Source organism: Lynx canadensis, chromosome B4, assembly GCF_007474595.2.
Source record: "Lynx canadensis isolate LIC74 chromosome B4, mLynCan4.pri.v2, whole genome shotgun sequence".
Lineage (NCBI taxonomy): Eukaryota > Metazoa > Chordata > Mammalia > Carnivora > Felidae > Lynx > Lynx canadensis.
Window position 1 is genome coordinate 91,096,025 of NC_044309.1, and position 15,857 is coordinate 91,111,881.

Genomic DNA, 15,857 nt, shown 5'->3' on the forward strand with positions numbered 1-15,857 from the left:
TGGTTCCTTTTTATTGCCAAGTAGGAGTCCATGGCATAGATATACCACAGTCTGTTTAACCATTTAACTCTTGAAAGATGTGTTGGTTGCTGTTAGTGTAGGGCTATTGTGAATAAAGCTGCTATAAAGATTCAGGCACAGGTTTTTGTGTGGACACAATTATTCATTTCTCTGGAATAAATGTCCAGAGAATGTCCAGTAAAATTGCTGGGTCATATGCTAGTTGTACATTTATTTTCTAAAAAATGGCTAAGTCGTTTTCCAAGGTAGCCATACCATTTTATATCTCCGACAGCAGTGTATGAAATATCAGTTTTTCTACATCCTGTCCAGTACTTAATGTTGTGACTGTTTTTTTATTTTAGCTATGCAGATAGGTGTATCAGTAATATCTAATTATGGTTTTTATTTTTGCATAATTTGAGTCCTTTCCCTAATGGGAAATGTTGAACATTTCTGTGTGTGTGTGTCCTTATTTTCCATCTGCATATTTGCTTTGGTGAAATGTCTCTTTATGTATTTTGCCCATTTTCTAATTAGATCGTTCACTTTTTTACTGTTGAGTTTTGAGAGTTGCTTATATATTCGAGACACTAACCCCTTGTTGATTATGAGATTTGCAAATATTTTCTCCCAGTCTTAGACTTTCTTTTCATCCTTTTAATAAGGTCTTCTGCAGAACAAACATTTTTTAATTTTGATGAAGTCCAATCAGTCATTTTTCCTTTTACAGGTCATGCTGTTAGTGAGTCTGAGAACTCTTGGCTGAGCCCTAGATCCTGAACATTTTCTCCTATACTTCTTCTACAGTTTCTAAAAGTTCTATAATATTATGGTTTACATTTAAGTCTCTGAGCCATTTTGAATTAAATTTTGCATAAAGTGTGAGACTTAGTCAAAGATTCACATATTTTTTGAGGGCAAAGGGCTATAGATGGCCAATTGCTTCGGTAACCATTTGTTGAACAAGCTATCTTTACTCCACTGAATTGCTTTTGCATCTTTCCAAAAATAAGTCAATTCCTGTATTCTTTATGTTGTTCCACTGATGTATTTATTCCTCCACAGATACCACACAGACTTTATTACTGTAACTATATAATAAGTCTTGAAATTGGGTAGGCTGATTCCTTCTACTTTATTGTTCTAGCTAGTCTAGTTCCTTTGCCTTTCCATATAAATTTTGGAATACTCTTATCTTTATCTACAAAATTTTTCCTGGTATTTTGAAAGGACTTGTATTTAAGCCAGTATGTCAATTTGGAAAGAATAAACATCTTTACTACGTTGAGTCTTCTAATCCATGAGCATGTTATGTCTCTCCAATTAGGCAGACCTTCCTTGATTTAATTCATCAGCATTTTGTAGCTTTCAGCATACAAGTCCTATACATGTTTTGTTGGTTTTACACCTAATTATTTCATTGTTGGGGGGAAAACTGCAAATGATATTGTTATTAATTTTGCTGTACATCTGTTCATTTCTAGTATATAAATATGTAATTGATTTTTGGGGCGCCTGGGTGGCTCAGTCGGTTAAGCGTCCGACTTCAGCTCAGGTCATGATCTCGTGGTCCGTGAGTTCGAGCCCCGCGTCGGGCTCTGTGCTGACTGCTCAGAGCCTGGAGCCTGTTTCGGATTCTGTGTCTCCCTGTCTCTCTGACCCTCTCCCATTCATGCTCTGTCTCTCTCTGTCTCAAAAATAAGTAAACATTAAAAAAAATAAATATGTAATTGATTTTTGTATATTTATCTTGTATCTTGTAGTCTTGCTGAACTCACTTAACAGTTCAAGGAGTTTTTGTTGTTGTTGTTTTGTTTTTGTTTTTGTGGATTCCTTAGGGTTTTCTATGTAGCCCATCATGTCATCCGCAAAAAAGGACAATTTTATTTGTTTCCAAACTGTACACCTTTTATTTTCCTTTCCTACCTAAAGCATGAGGTAGCACTTTCAGCACAATGGTGAATAGGAGTAGTGAGAGTGGATATCCTTCCTTCTTCCCTATCTTAGGGGAACGACATTAAATATTTCATCATTAAGCATTATGTTAGCTGTGGGTTTTCGTAGATACTCTTCGTCAAGTTGAGGAAGTGTCCCTCTATTCCTATTTTTCTGAGGGTTTTTATCATGATGAGTAGGGATTTTGTCAATTTTTTTTGCACTGATTAATTGATCATGTGATTTTTCTTCTTTAATGTGATAATGCACTGGATTGCACTGATTTTCTAATATTAAACCAATCTTGCAACCCTGAAATAAGTCTCACTTGCTAATTATATACAATTCATTTTCTGTATTGATGGATTCTATTACTAATATTTTGGTAAGGATTTATTTTGCATCTATATTCATGAGAGATATAGTGTGTAATTTTATTTCTGTACAATCTTTGGTTTTGGTATCAGGATAATAATGCTAGCTTCATAACATGAATTGGAATACATTTCTTTCTTTCCTATTTTATGGAAGAGTTTATCTGGAATTGATGTTTATTTTTTTAAACATTTGGTATAATTTTCCAAGGAAGCCATTTAAATCTGAACATTTTTCTTTTTGGACGTTTTAAATTACAAACTAAATTTCCTTAATAGTTACGGGACTATTTAAATTAACTATGTCGTATTGTGATGAGTTGTGGTCATTTGTGCTTTTCAAGGAATTGGTCCATTTCAATTGGATGCAAATCCTTGCAGGTGGGGAACTGGACATAGGCATTTTTTTTTTTTAAAGCTCCCAGGTGACTCTAACATGTATTCAAGATTAAGAGACACTGATTTAGGGTTCGGTGCATGAGGAAAACTGGTAGAAAACAGACTGGGAAGCAAACAAAGGAAGTGTTCAGATTTACATTCTAGGAAAGGTAAGCCTGTTATTTACTGTGAAGCAGCAGACTTGGAAATGATGGCATGAAGCACTGGGGAAAAATGTCACTAGATTTGAGTCAAGGAGAACCACTAGAAGCCACCTCAGTGATACATTAATTAAGTTAGGCTTTGCTGTGTCAACAAAGTGAAAAATGAGTAATTGCTCGACCACAACAGGGATTCATACGCCAGTCTAAGGTGGGTGTTCCTGATCCTTAGTCAGCTCCTCTCCACGTGATGGTTCAGGGATCTCCGCTCTTTTCAATTTTATGACTCTGTCATCTTCTAGGGCTCTGGTTTCCAAACTGCGCACTAAGGTGCCTCAAGGTTCCCTAGTGAACTCACAGGAGCACCATGGACTATTGTAAATTTCTGAGGAGCATAGAGCCATACTTGACATCTTTCAGACACAACACTATGTACCAGCTGCCAGCAGTGTTGCTCAACATTGGCTCATATTATATCGCTTTTGTTGATGTCCTATCTTTCCAAAGTTAGGTTTTGGGTTTTAGAAAAAGGGAGTTCCACGTGAAAATCAATGTGGAACAGGAAATGAGGCTGCCACTCTTTAATTTGATTTGGAAGTTTGAGAAGCTGTGCGATGCCCAGTAACCACACACGTACCACTACTAAGTATTCTGGTTCTTCCAGTTTATACGTATTGTTTTTCAAGTGTCTATTAAGTGGTTAGGATGCAACATGTACTATACCATTTGGACGTCACTACCTAATAAATGGAACTATTGATATTTCATTTCACCTAGAGCCGCTATGAAAAAATTACCGAGGCACTAAGGGCTGTCAACGGAGAAAGTTTAGAAACTCTTGACCTAGGACTTTATCTTGTCTCCATTCACCCGGTTTAAGGGGCAAAAGGGCTTTCTTAAAAGCCAAAATGGCCTACTTCTGTTCATAGTCCAGTGGCAAGAACTTGTTTCATGTCCGCACCTAAGTATCAGGGAGGCTAAGAATTGGAGTGTAGACAGATGACAAAACAATAAAGGTGGGGTGGGTTTTTAGAAACAGGTAGGAAACATCTGAGAGACTGAAATCCATCCGTAGCTGTATGGATGGCACGGGCTCCAGATATATTGAGGAAGAACTGCCCTGAGTGGGAGACAAATCAGTGTGTGGGGAGCAAGGATCTGTGAGGAACAAGACGACCTCAAGGATTCCAACTTTTTTGGTGGGATATTGATGTCTGTCCGTAAGAAGGGGAATCTGGAAAATGAGACAAAGTTTGTGTTGTTGTGCCTCATCGGAGAGGGGGTAGTCACATGATATAATGCCACAGAGAGAGAAGTAAAATGTGATTTAAATATCAGGGAAACACCTAGTGTTAGTATAGTTTTCATCATACCTTAAGCAAAGTGGGTAGTCTGTAAGACCCCCACCCTATAGCTGTAACATAAAAACAGAAAGGGCATTTTAAAAGCAACCACCATAGGCACATCCAGCAAGATAAGCATTGGCAAACCCCTTTACTTCTTGCAGTTCTATTAGCTACGTTGAATTTTAAAAAGAGATCATAAACAGTGAAATGGAAATACTATTGATGAAAACTCTATGCAACGAGTCATAAATTTCCAAATGTTAATGATAGAGATAGTGTCTTTCCTCCTCTGTATGTCCAGTGCTTAGAATGGTGCCTGGCACATTAGTAGGTACTTCCTGGTAACTGCTGAATGAATGAATGAATGAATGAATGAATCCCCCAATCCCAACAGAGGGATGATGACCCGGCAATGAGCACTGGCTTGTAGCAAACAGAATTATTGCGGGATAGTGCAGAAGCAAAATGAGAAAGGAGCAGAATTCGAACAGGAGTAGACAGGGTTATTTCCCTAAGCTTACGTGGTTGATCATCATCATCGTTATTATTTATTTATTTATTTAACCATTTCTTTAATAAGGTGGATTGAGGCCCACACCGTGATACCACAGCTATATCTATGTATTGCTTCTGGAGAGGATATTATTGCTCACACTACAGTTTTATCTATATATTACTTTTAGTGGTGCCACTTGGAAGTTTATCCCCCTCAGGAAATAAGCAGATGCTTTTTCCAATACTCATTTCAAGTTTCCTCCTAACAACCCCTGGTTCAGCAAAGCTGCTGGGATCAAAGCTGGGTTTCTGTGATGAATGGCTGCATTTTCAGTCTCGGTTCCTGCCACCCAGACTTGCAGAGGAAGGTCTTCTGGCACTTTCCACCTCTGTGTGGTGACATGAAGGATGTACCAGAATTTCTTTCATCCCCTGGGAATCTGAGCATAAGTTAGATTAGTGACAGGGATGTACGGCACATAAATATTACCCAGCACAAATATTCATGTGAAACAAAATTATGATTGGTATTTATCTTACACAGTGATGGGGACAGCTGGATTAATATCTGTATGTTTCTTAGAGCACCTCAAGAGAAAGAGAATATATAAATATGTAGTACCGAATATAAAAATCTGAGCCCCCTGAAATTATGTGATGAATAGATCAGGATTTAAAAATAGATAAAGCTGAGATGTGGATTCTGGTGTAACTGATTCAGATGCCACATGTCTCCTAAAGCATCAAGAAAAAAATATCCTTGATTTTAAAATATGGCAGAACTAGAATTCTTTCAGTTCCCCACTTCTTCAAAATCAATGGTTTGTCAAAATGTGTTATTAAGTTTCCCAGTGTTGCAACTTATTAACAAATTATTGAATTTTTCTGGGTCTTAGCTTCCTTATCTCTAAAATAGGGGTAATAAGAGTACTTACCCTTAGGGTGGTGTGAAAATTGTGATAAAATTCTTATAAGGAATTTATGATATTACTTTATTATAGAAACTGGCACAAATATAGTATGTCACACATGACCTAATATACATTATATTAATAATAATTATTATATTTAATATAGTACCTGCCACATATTTAGTGTTCAACACATGTTAGTCATAGTATTACTATTATTATTGTTGTTATTAGTAGGATATAAAAAAATTCCAGGTATGCAGATTACCAATCTTCTACTGTATTTTGATTGCTATGAATAGAAGACACGATAAGTAGCAGTGGTATTTAACCATTTGTTAAGTCATATATTCCTTTGAGAATCTAATGAAATCCATGGGCCTCCTCCCCAGAAAAGTTTTGCTTAGGGCACCTGAGTGGCTCAGTCAGTTGAAAGTCCAACTTTGGCTTAGGTCACGATCTCACGGTTTGAGAGTTCAAGCCCCACATCAGGCTTGCTGCTGTCAGCCTACCAGCGAAAAGCCTGCTTCAAATCCTCTGTCCCTGTCTCTCTCTGCCCCTCCGTGCCTCAAAAATGAATAAACACTAAAAAAAAAAAAAAAAGAAAAGAAAAGAAAAAAATTGGTATACAATTTTAGGGGAATTCATGGGTACATCACTCTGGACCACATTCCTGTACTCAAACACCATGAGGATCTTAAGTTGCATCATATCTGAGCCACAGGAAAATCACAGAATATCTGCTAGGCTGATATTTCACAATCTGTGCACATATCAGGGAGGGGTCATGAAATAGCACATAATGCCCAAACCTATCATTCATATGTTCCTTTGTGGTCATTTAATAATTGAAATGAAACCATATGCAAAATACCAAAAACAGGAAGTGACTCACCTCAGTGAAACTTCCTCTCTTCCTGAGCAGGCTGGCCTATGTGGTAGACATTTATATCTGAGAATCCATAAGGACCAGCAAGAGGGACTGTGCAGAAGATGCGGTAAATGCCCTTGTCTTAAGAGCTCCTGGCAGTTTTTCTTTGGGAAAAACTCTCCATCTGTGACTTTTTACTTGTAGGCGGTTGTCATCACATTTTCAAAGTTGTCGACACAGTGGAAAACTGGATTCTACAAGTTAAACGACTGGCGCAGCTAATTTTGAAACTACCTTGATTTTCACTGGTTTCCTAGAGGAGTTAACTGCATTCTTGTAGCTACTCGTGGGCCACTTTGGTTCAAAAATATTTTTGAGCATCCACTATTGCCAGACTGTGCTGGCATTTCAACGACCAATAATCACCGCCTTCACCTTTCTGCAGCTCACATTCTACATGTCTAAGGGGTCAATGTCTACACTAATTATTTCAATTAAGTGTTTTTGGTCCACAGAATGGCCTGGGAGCCGGAGGAATAACAGTTCAACGTGTGCTCCTAGGAAAGCTTCCTGCAGGTTACAGATGTGTAGTTGGAGGTTGAAGTTCATCCTGCAGGTGATTTTCTTGTGATATTAGTATCATTTCCATCTTATAGTTGGAGATATAGAGGTACCAAAAATTGCTTAGCAGATTAATAAGATATGGCTGGGTTTTTGCGTGTCTTTCTAGACGTCCTTTTGACCAGTGTTTTATGTTGCATAGCTGGTTAGATATAAAAAGCCAGAGCTACTGTGTAGGATTGGCTTAGAGTGATCAGTTGGCCTGGTCTGGGAGTCTAGCTGAACAAAAGGTATGAGAGATAGGTCTTGTCCAGCTGAGGGGTGACAAGAAAGAAGCATTCTGGGAAGGAAGGACATCTGAGACAGACAGATGTCAGGTGAGGCTGCACAGGCAGCTAGCGAGAGCTAGTCATAAATGGGTTAGGTAGCTTAGTCAATGCCCAGGATGGGGATGCTAAATGCTGCTTAGGCACTGTAGCTGCTTCAAAAACAACTGGGGTCTCATTTAGTGTGAAAAGAAAATGGTCGGATAAAACTTCGACAAGAAATTAGACTTCTTAAATAATCAGGGCAAAGTGGGACTTAGAGCTACGCTTGCGTGGCCTCCTCCTTCCATGGATACCTCCGTACCCACGAGTCCAGCACGAGCTAGACAACCTGACTGCATAGCGAAATTAAAATACGAAAATATTTCTGACACCTTCTAAGATTATCCATCCTTTTAAAGCAGCTAATACTTTTCAAAATGTTCTCATATCCACGATCTCATTTAACCTTTAGTACAACTCTGTGAAGAGGATAGGATTTTATAGATCTTATAGATTAGGAAATGGAAATTTGAAAATTAGTTTGTTATGCAGAACTTTGTATCTGTTTTCGGTACACGACAATTGCCTCCTCATATAACTGAATGCTAGAAATGCTCAGACTCATCATAAAGTAATTGATAAACGATGGATACAAGAAGGTAATGAAATACTACTGAGAAAAGGGCTGAAAAATAAGGCCATCCTGAGGCAGACACCAAGCCACCAGAATGACAGCAAGCCAGTGAATCAGTCCCTCTCATTTTGTTACAGATGTCATAGGCACTTATTTGGCTTTCTTTGGTTTTATAAGACTCGATCCATTTCAAATAAAGGACCAGATGGAAATCTAATAGTGCACTCACTGCAGATAACCAAGAAAGCAAGGCATCAAGGGAGCCCCGTAGACTCTCCATGGAGAAGCTAGGAAGCAGGGCTGCAGTGAATTTGAGTTTTACTGGAACCCTCTTGAGACCTCACTGCAATTCAGAACACAAGGAGGCTGTGCTGCCCACGTCAAGGACAGCTCCCACATCCTACCTTTGGCTTCCTCCACTCTGACGAGGACAACAGACTGCTCTCCTAGCCCCCCACCTGGTCCAACTCTTTCTTCTGCCCCACGTGGGAAACAACTATATTCTTGTCCCAAGGGAACAGGCTTCCCGTTAGGGTGAGCAGCAGGGAATGAACAGACAAACCAGAGTCATTACTGTTTCTTCTCTGTTCAGTCCTTTATATTAGTACCTCAATCACCATAGGGAACACAACCTCACCCAACTGCCTTGTAGCTTCACTCCGAATATGAAATGTTTTAGTCCTGTCTATCCCTCCCACTCTCCCTCCCTCCATCCTTCCATTGCATATTTATTGACAATTTGCAAAATGCTAGGCACCTTGCCTTCTAGCAATAAACAAGACAGACTTGGTCCCTGCCCTCAAAGAATTTATATTCTAGTAAGAAATTCAGACCCTACACAACGAAAAATCATAACCAGTATGATTAGGAATAATTAGCAAGACAAAGGGGAAGGGTTCTCGTCCGGGGCCAATTAGGAAACAACTGCTTGAAACATATCTGCAGTTGGTTCCTTGAGTTCCCATGGTTGCATGGTTGTGTAAAATTTGAAAAGGATAGTTTTGGATTCTTTTCCTTAGAGTTGCCTCCCCTCGAACTGCACGAGCTTCAGGTGCCAAAAAACCTAGGTCTTCCTAGGATAACACCACCTCACATCCAAATAGCACCTAAAGGGTTGCCTCATAGAGGCGCACATATTTTCTCATTTGATTCTCACGGAAACCTAGGGTCTCAGGGATGAAAACACAGAAGCCTTCCAAGATTAGGTGACTGGCCTAAGGATACCCTATCAGGCAAATCATTTGCTAGAACTTAAAACCAGATGCTCTAACCTTAAATTCCCTTCTTTCTACTACATTGCTTTGGTTCACTTGTGCTGTCTTGGCTTGACGAGGTGCCAAAGTGACACGTGGCAAAAAAAGTTCCAAATTCTAACAAAAACGCGCTAAGACTATTCTTCTTTTTCTTCTTGAATGTAAGTATGAAACAGTAAAACGAACTGTAGTTCAAAGAGTGTGAAAGTCACTTTCACCTGACAGGTGAAAGAATATTCACTGGTTTGTATTGAGTTAGGGACCTGCCAACTCCTCATCTGGAAGGCCACACCGGTTCCAGAAAATAACAACCTTGTGTTAAAATCCTTCAGAAATATGCCCTGCTGAATATCTAAAGGAAAGGCCTACTCTTTTTGGGTTGTTTTAATTTTTGTTCAACCAGTGATATATACACACACATACGAATGTGTTTTTCTCATGTCTGAAATCTGGATACATATTTCCTAAAAAAATATTACGAGCCTCTGTTTTGCCCCATTGCATACTTTCCTTTAACAGATTCATCATGTGGTCTGAATACAATACCCACCCATGTTATCAAGTATGAACAGAGCAAAGGACAGTTTCTTTTTAAAAGCACAGTGCCCTACCAATGCCTTTAAAATCCATTAAAGGATATCTCACCAAGCCCAGGAGAGCATTACAATAATTGCTTCTCTTACCCAGGTGAAAAAGGACATATCTGTCAACTAAAGAAGTGCAGAAGCAATTAGCGCCTCAACACTCTACTGGGAAATTGCTTAAATTAAGGAAATAACAGGGATGTTTTATGGTTATCGTATTTCTAATATTTAGTTACTAGCATGGCTGGAGAGTGCCTCAATCACTCCCATCCACTCTCCCCATCACAACAGGGTCAAGAGCTGGTGTGTACATGACTCGGGGTGTGTTTGGATGTCTGCATGTATGGCACATATGATACTTCAGTCATTTCATTCTTCAGAGACTCGGTGCAGAAATAGGATTGGTAGATGCACTAATGAAATCAACACGAAAGGCTCTATATGTCTTAGATCAGTAACTTCTCAGGCATAAAAAAAAAACAAAACACATTTCTGAATTATGTGCTACCACAGTGGAACTGCCTTATCTTTTCTCTTCCAAAGCTGGGCTACCACGCGGGACGTTCACATTTAACAAGCCTTCTATACAAAGAACAGAGGCATGTGACTGAGCTGGAGAGTGAATCAGACAAGTCGAAACCCTTGTTTGTCAGCAGCAAGATCTAGAGAGAACCTGGAAATCCAATCTGTCATCTTTCTCTCTTCTGGGAAACACCCAGGAATGTTATACAGCCTTTACTGTGAAGTATAGGTATACAAACCTGTTCGGAGTTTTGAGAGAAGCTGAATATAGGGCCTGAGAGTCTACCAATCTTAGTAAAGGTAAAATATATTTCTTTCTCTTCTCCCCACCCCATTCCTAAAGATTGACTGTTGAAGAGGGACCAAAGCCACTCAGAATTCCCAGAGAAAATTATACAGGATGCTCTAGTTCCCATTTGTATACAGGTGAAGACAAGTAAAAATGAAAAAGCTAGCATGTAAAAACAAAAGCAGCAATGAACCCAGGAAGATGCTGGAGGAGACCATGAAGGAGGAGGGCCGTTCTTCACCTTGCCTGGTGACTGAATTACAACACAGATGATCTGCAAGTTCAAGACCGACATCCATTTGGTTATCTTCACTATGTGCCTATAATCAGCATCGAGCACCTGTCTGAATACTCCCAGTGTGAGAAACTAATCTTCTCAGAAAGCTACCTATGTCTTCTTCAGACAGTTTCAATGAGTGAGTAAACACTACATTTATCAAAGACCTTTTAGGGACTAAGCTTAATTTAGTATGCTGTGGCAGACAGATTACAGGGTGGTCCTCTATGATCCCTAACTCCTGATCATGAGCCCTTGTGTCGCTCCTTTTCCTGAATGTGCATGTGACCTACGACTCGTACCTAACCAGTAGAATATGGCAAAGGTGCCAGCATGTATGCTATTACACGTATGTGATTTTGTACGTAAGACTAGTGCCCATCTACCTGGAGGCTTTCGTACCCTTATGAGCTTTGAGGAAGCAGACAGCCATGTTGGGGCTGAAGGTGGCCTTTGGCTGATAGCCAGCAAGAAACTGAAGCCTTGAATGGAATTCAGCCAACACCCTGAGTGAGTTTGGAAGCAGATCCTTCCCCAGTCGAGTCCCATATGAGACTGCAGCCCTGGCTGACACCTCGATTGCAGCTTTATGAGAAGACCAAAGAAGCTGTACCTAGATTATTGACCCACATAAAAAATTTAAAATGTTTATTTATTCTTCAGAGAGAGACAGAGAGAGAGAGAGAGAGAGAGAGAGAAGAAGGGGCAGAGAGAGAGAGGCAGACAGAGAATCCCAAGCAGGCTCCACACTATCAGCACAGAGCTTGATGCAGGGCTCAGTCTCACAAACCATGTAACCTGAGCTGAAACCAAGTGTCAGACACCTAACTGACTGAGCCACCCAGGAGCCCCACTGACCCACAGAAAATTTTAAGCTGCTAAGTCTGTGGTAATACTGTTACCTAGCAATAAAAAAACAATATAGACGCTCTCTATGCATTAACTTTGTTAGTCTTCATTACTCTCCCATTTCATACAATGGGAAAACTGATACATTAAGCATGACACTTAAATAACCTGGCAAAGTCCACATAGCAGTAGGTGGCAGGGCTGGAATTTAAACAGGACAGGTGAACTCCAGAGCCTGTGTTCCTAACCAGCAATGTATATTGCTTTTCTAAACTTATGCTCTACCTTAAGTTGCTTCCAAATCTGATTTCCTGTAACTTACCCTCATAGAAGAGGTCAAAACTCCAAATGCAGGTGTTAACTGGATGCAATAAATGAATGAAACAGGCTGTGGCAACCTGGGTGGGAGGGTGTGGTGTGGGCATGAAATACACTGAAGAGCAACAGTCATTGCCTCATGGTATTTGCTGGCTGAAGAAATGCGTCTATAGGCTTCCCTGAGCCAATGGGGTGATGCTGGTTGGTGACCTCCAACATAGGAGCTCCAGTTATGCCTCTGAGATCATGAAGAACACATTGACCCCTTTTCTACAGGAATAAAATATTTGAAACCAGTGATCATTTTTGTTTCATATCTTCGATTTTCTCCTACTTATATGAATGGTGACAACCTCACATTTTTGTTGTTCTCTTTTGCTGATGGTCTCCTTGACACATGTATAAATACTTAGAAGGTTCTTGACTCTGCAGTGTCAGCTGTCAGAGATCCCTCCTTCTCTTCTCCATCTGCAGGGTTGGGTCTGGTGTGCCTACCTAGATATAGTTCTGCCAGGTAGCTGTAATCCACACAATGCTTGTCATTACAGTACTTACAAGAATTACCCAGGTTATTACATATTCTAGCATAAGAGTCAAGTGATACATAAGCATATGGAGCAAAGCCTGAGTGAGGGTGCCTTCTATTCCTCCTTTCATCTCAAAGGAGACCACTGTCAACATTTATGTCAAAACTTCCATTCTCTTTTCAGACACTAACATTTAACCTAAACTGGAATAATCAACACCATAACTTTCTGTTTTCAACATAACACTATATCTTGGAGATCTTTTCATGATATGGCCTATAGGTCTACTTCATATTTTTAGCAGTTTTGTACTTTTTCTTAGAATGGCTATGCCCTAATTTGTTTGACCATTCTTTAATTGATAGGTATTTTAGGTTGTTTCCAATATTTCACTATAAGCAACGCTTCAGTGAACATCTCTGTACATACTGATTTGCTATTCATTATTTCCAGTCCTGCCCATTTTCAACCACACATCACCTGTCCACTCATCGCTGACTGAAGGGAGTCTCAGTTCCCACTTTTCAACAGTGAGGCATCAGAATTGGGAGAGGTCCCTTACTATCCCCAGAGTCACCCTCCTCCAATGCTAATGATTCTCTATCTCAAAGGCAGTGAGTGATAGTGACAGTGGTTGTTGGGAGGCCACTGACATTTTTTCAAAGCATTTCTTTATAGAATTGGGATAATTCTCAAAAGTTACCACATCTTATAGGTAGGCAACTTTATGGTTACATATTTGTGCACAAGGATGAGGACTGCTGTAGGATATATTCCCAGAAATGCTGGGAAAAGTGGATATATATTTTTAATTTTTTAAATGCTTATTAATTTTGAAAGAAACAGCACAAGCAGGGGCGGGCAGAGAGAGAAGAAGAGACAGAATCCCAAAAGGGCTCTGTACTGTCAATGTGGAGCCTGACAGGGCTTGATCCCATGAACTGTGAGGTCATGATCTGAGCCAAAATGAAGAGTTGGACACTTAACTGACTGAGCCACGCAGGCACCCCAGATATATTTTTAAACATTTTGATTGATGCTACCAATGTGTCTTCTAAGAAATTTATATTCCCACCAACAATATATAATTCTATTTTCCTGTATCCTGTTGGCACTGTATATAACTTAAGTATTTGCCATTTCCTTTTTGTTTGTTTGTTTTTGTAAACTCCTAATATCTTTCCCCTTTGTTTTTTGTTCCTGAGAGCAGAAGAGGGGTTCTTGCCACCAGAATTACTACCACCTTCATGTGGGCTTCTAGAAGGAATAGTTCTGGGATATGCTTTTTTGTAATATGGACAATTTTATCATGTGAGAACTATAGGAGGTGTTACGGACAAACTAGAAGAATTTTTCCAAGTTCTCCAGAACAAGAACATGGGGAAGAAGTCTACTGCTGGTAGAAGCTGGTCTAATGTTACTTTTGGCGTGGTGAAATGCTGAGCTACTCAATTCCAATGATGCATCTCCAGTGGCTTCTAGAATGGTCTTAATCTAAAAAAGATCGAATTTAAAATCAATGTACGAGAAAACTTACGCCAAAGGTGGGTGAAGTGATATTAAAACAATTCCTTAGCTTTTAAAAATATATTCTAAGCAGCTTCATAGAGTCAGATAGATTACCTCCCCCAGAATTGAAAGAATGTGCAGATGTGATAATGAAATGAAGATAAAAATCAAAGATATGCCAAAAAGACTAGGAACGAGTGAGCATCTCAATTCCTACACTGAAGAGCTCTGGAAACCATAGACGTCTAGGATTAAGGGATGTCCTAGCAAAATTTTAGAAAGGGTTATTACACCACTGAAAAGTGAGGCATACAAATCAACATATATACATAAAAATAATATAATGTAGGGGCACCTGGGTGGCTCAGTCGGTTGGGTGTCCGACTTCGGCTCAGGTCATGGTCTCACAGTCCATGAGTTCGAGCCCCGCATCAGGCTCTGTGCTGACAGCTCAGAGCCTGGAGCCTGCTTCGGATTCTGTGTCTCACTCTCTCTCTCTGACCCTCCCCTGCTCATTCTCTGTCTCTCTCTGTCTCAAAAATAAATAAAAACATTAAAAAAATTAAAAAAAATAATATAATGTAAATACATACTTGAGCCTGTCAGTGGGCTTTGAGAAAGATCTCTCATGATCACCTGTGGACAGAACAGAGTACTGTGAACTCAAAGCCTGTGGTTTTGAAGCTCACTGAACAGGTTACCCAAAGCCTGCAAATCAGTATTAATGGGGGAAGGTCAATGTTTCTGGTGGGGTGTTTCAGAGTTCTGTCCGTGGTACTGCTATGCCCCCGAATTTTAACATTGTTAGATGCTTATCAAATTTGTGGTTAATTCACTGCTAAGAAGAGTGGTAAATATATGTGATGAGCAGGAAGAGAGACTATTTGCATCATGTTGCAAAGATGAGCTGAATCATTTGAGAGCTGAGTATGTACCTGAAAGATGAGGGGCCCTGGATTAAGGTAATTTTATATTCAAATACCCGCTTTGTTGTTGGATAAACTTGGGCAAGTCACTTAAGCCTCTGTGAGCCTTAATTTCTTCCTCTGTAAAATGGAGATAATGAGCTATCTGTTTTGAATAAATAAGACTGGTACATGATAGATGCCCAACAACTGTTAGTACCCTTCCTACGCTCCTCTTCTCAAATCTTACTAGCTGAATGTAATAGAAGTAAATGTACAGACAACTGAATGAAGGGTACAGTGTTGCCCTGCATTACACAGAGTGCTGCTTCTCAAGGGAGAAAGCCTAACTCATAGGGTCAGTTTATGAGAACAATTGCAAGTTCGGTATAAACAAACATCACTATTTCATTTAAAAATACAATCTTAATCTACATTAATCCAGTAGAGTATCCAGATCGGGAAGGGAATGATTTTCTTACACTCTGTTCTCTTCAGCTTGAGAAGGTTCAGTTTGGGCCACAAACGGCAAAGGGCATTGACAAACGCGAGAAAGACTACCAGGGTGTGGCAAACACGTCACAGAAGACAGGGCTGGAGGAACGAACATGCTTTCCCTGGTCAAACAACACCAACTCAAAGGAGAGATGACCAGGTGTGTGAACATACTTGAAAACCTGAGGATGTTCGGGAGAATTAGAAGAGCCAATGGGTAGAGGTACGAGGTGGGAAACTTCAGTTCGTTGGCATAAGGAATACTTCCTAACAAGTAGAGATATAAAAAAGTGGGTCTACCTTTTAAGATAGTAAGTTTCCTGTTTCTATAAATATTGGAGCAGAAATTAGT

The 15,857-nt window shown here is 39.7% G+C and overlaps 1 protein-coding gene across 1 annotated transcript in view; it reads right to left on the reverse strand.

Moving 5' to 3' along the window:
• Positions 1 to 15,857, reverse strand: part of GRIP1 (glutamate receptor interacting protein 1) — a 177,205-nt gene that overhangs the window by 140,396 nt on the left and 20,952 nt on the right. The window lies entirely within an intron of this gene.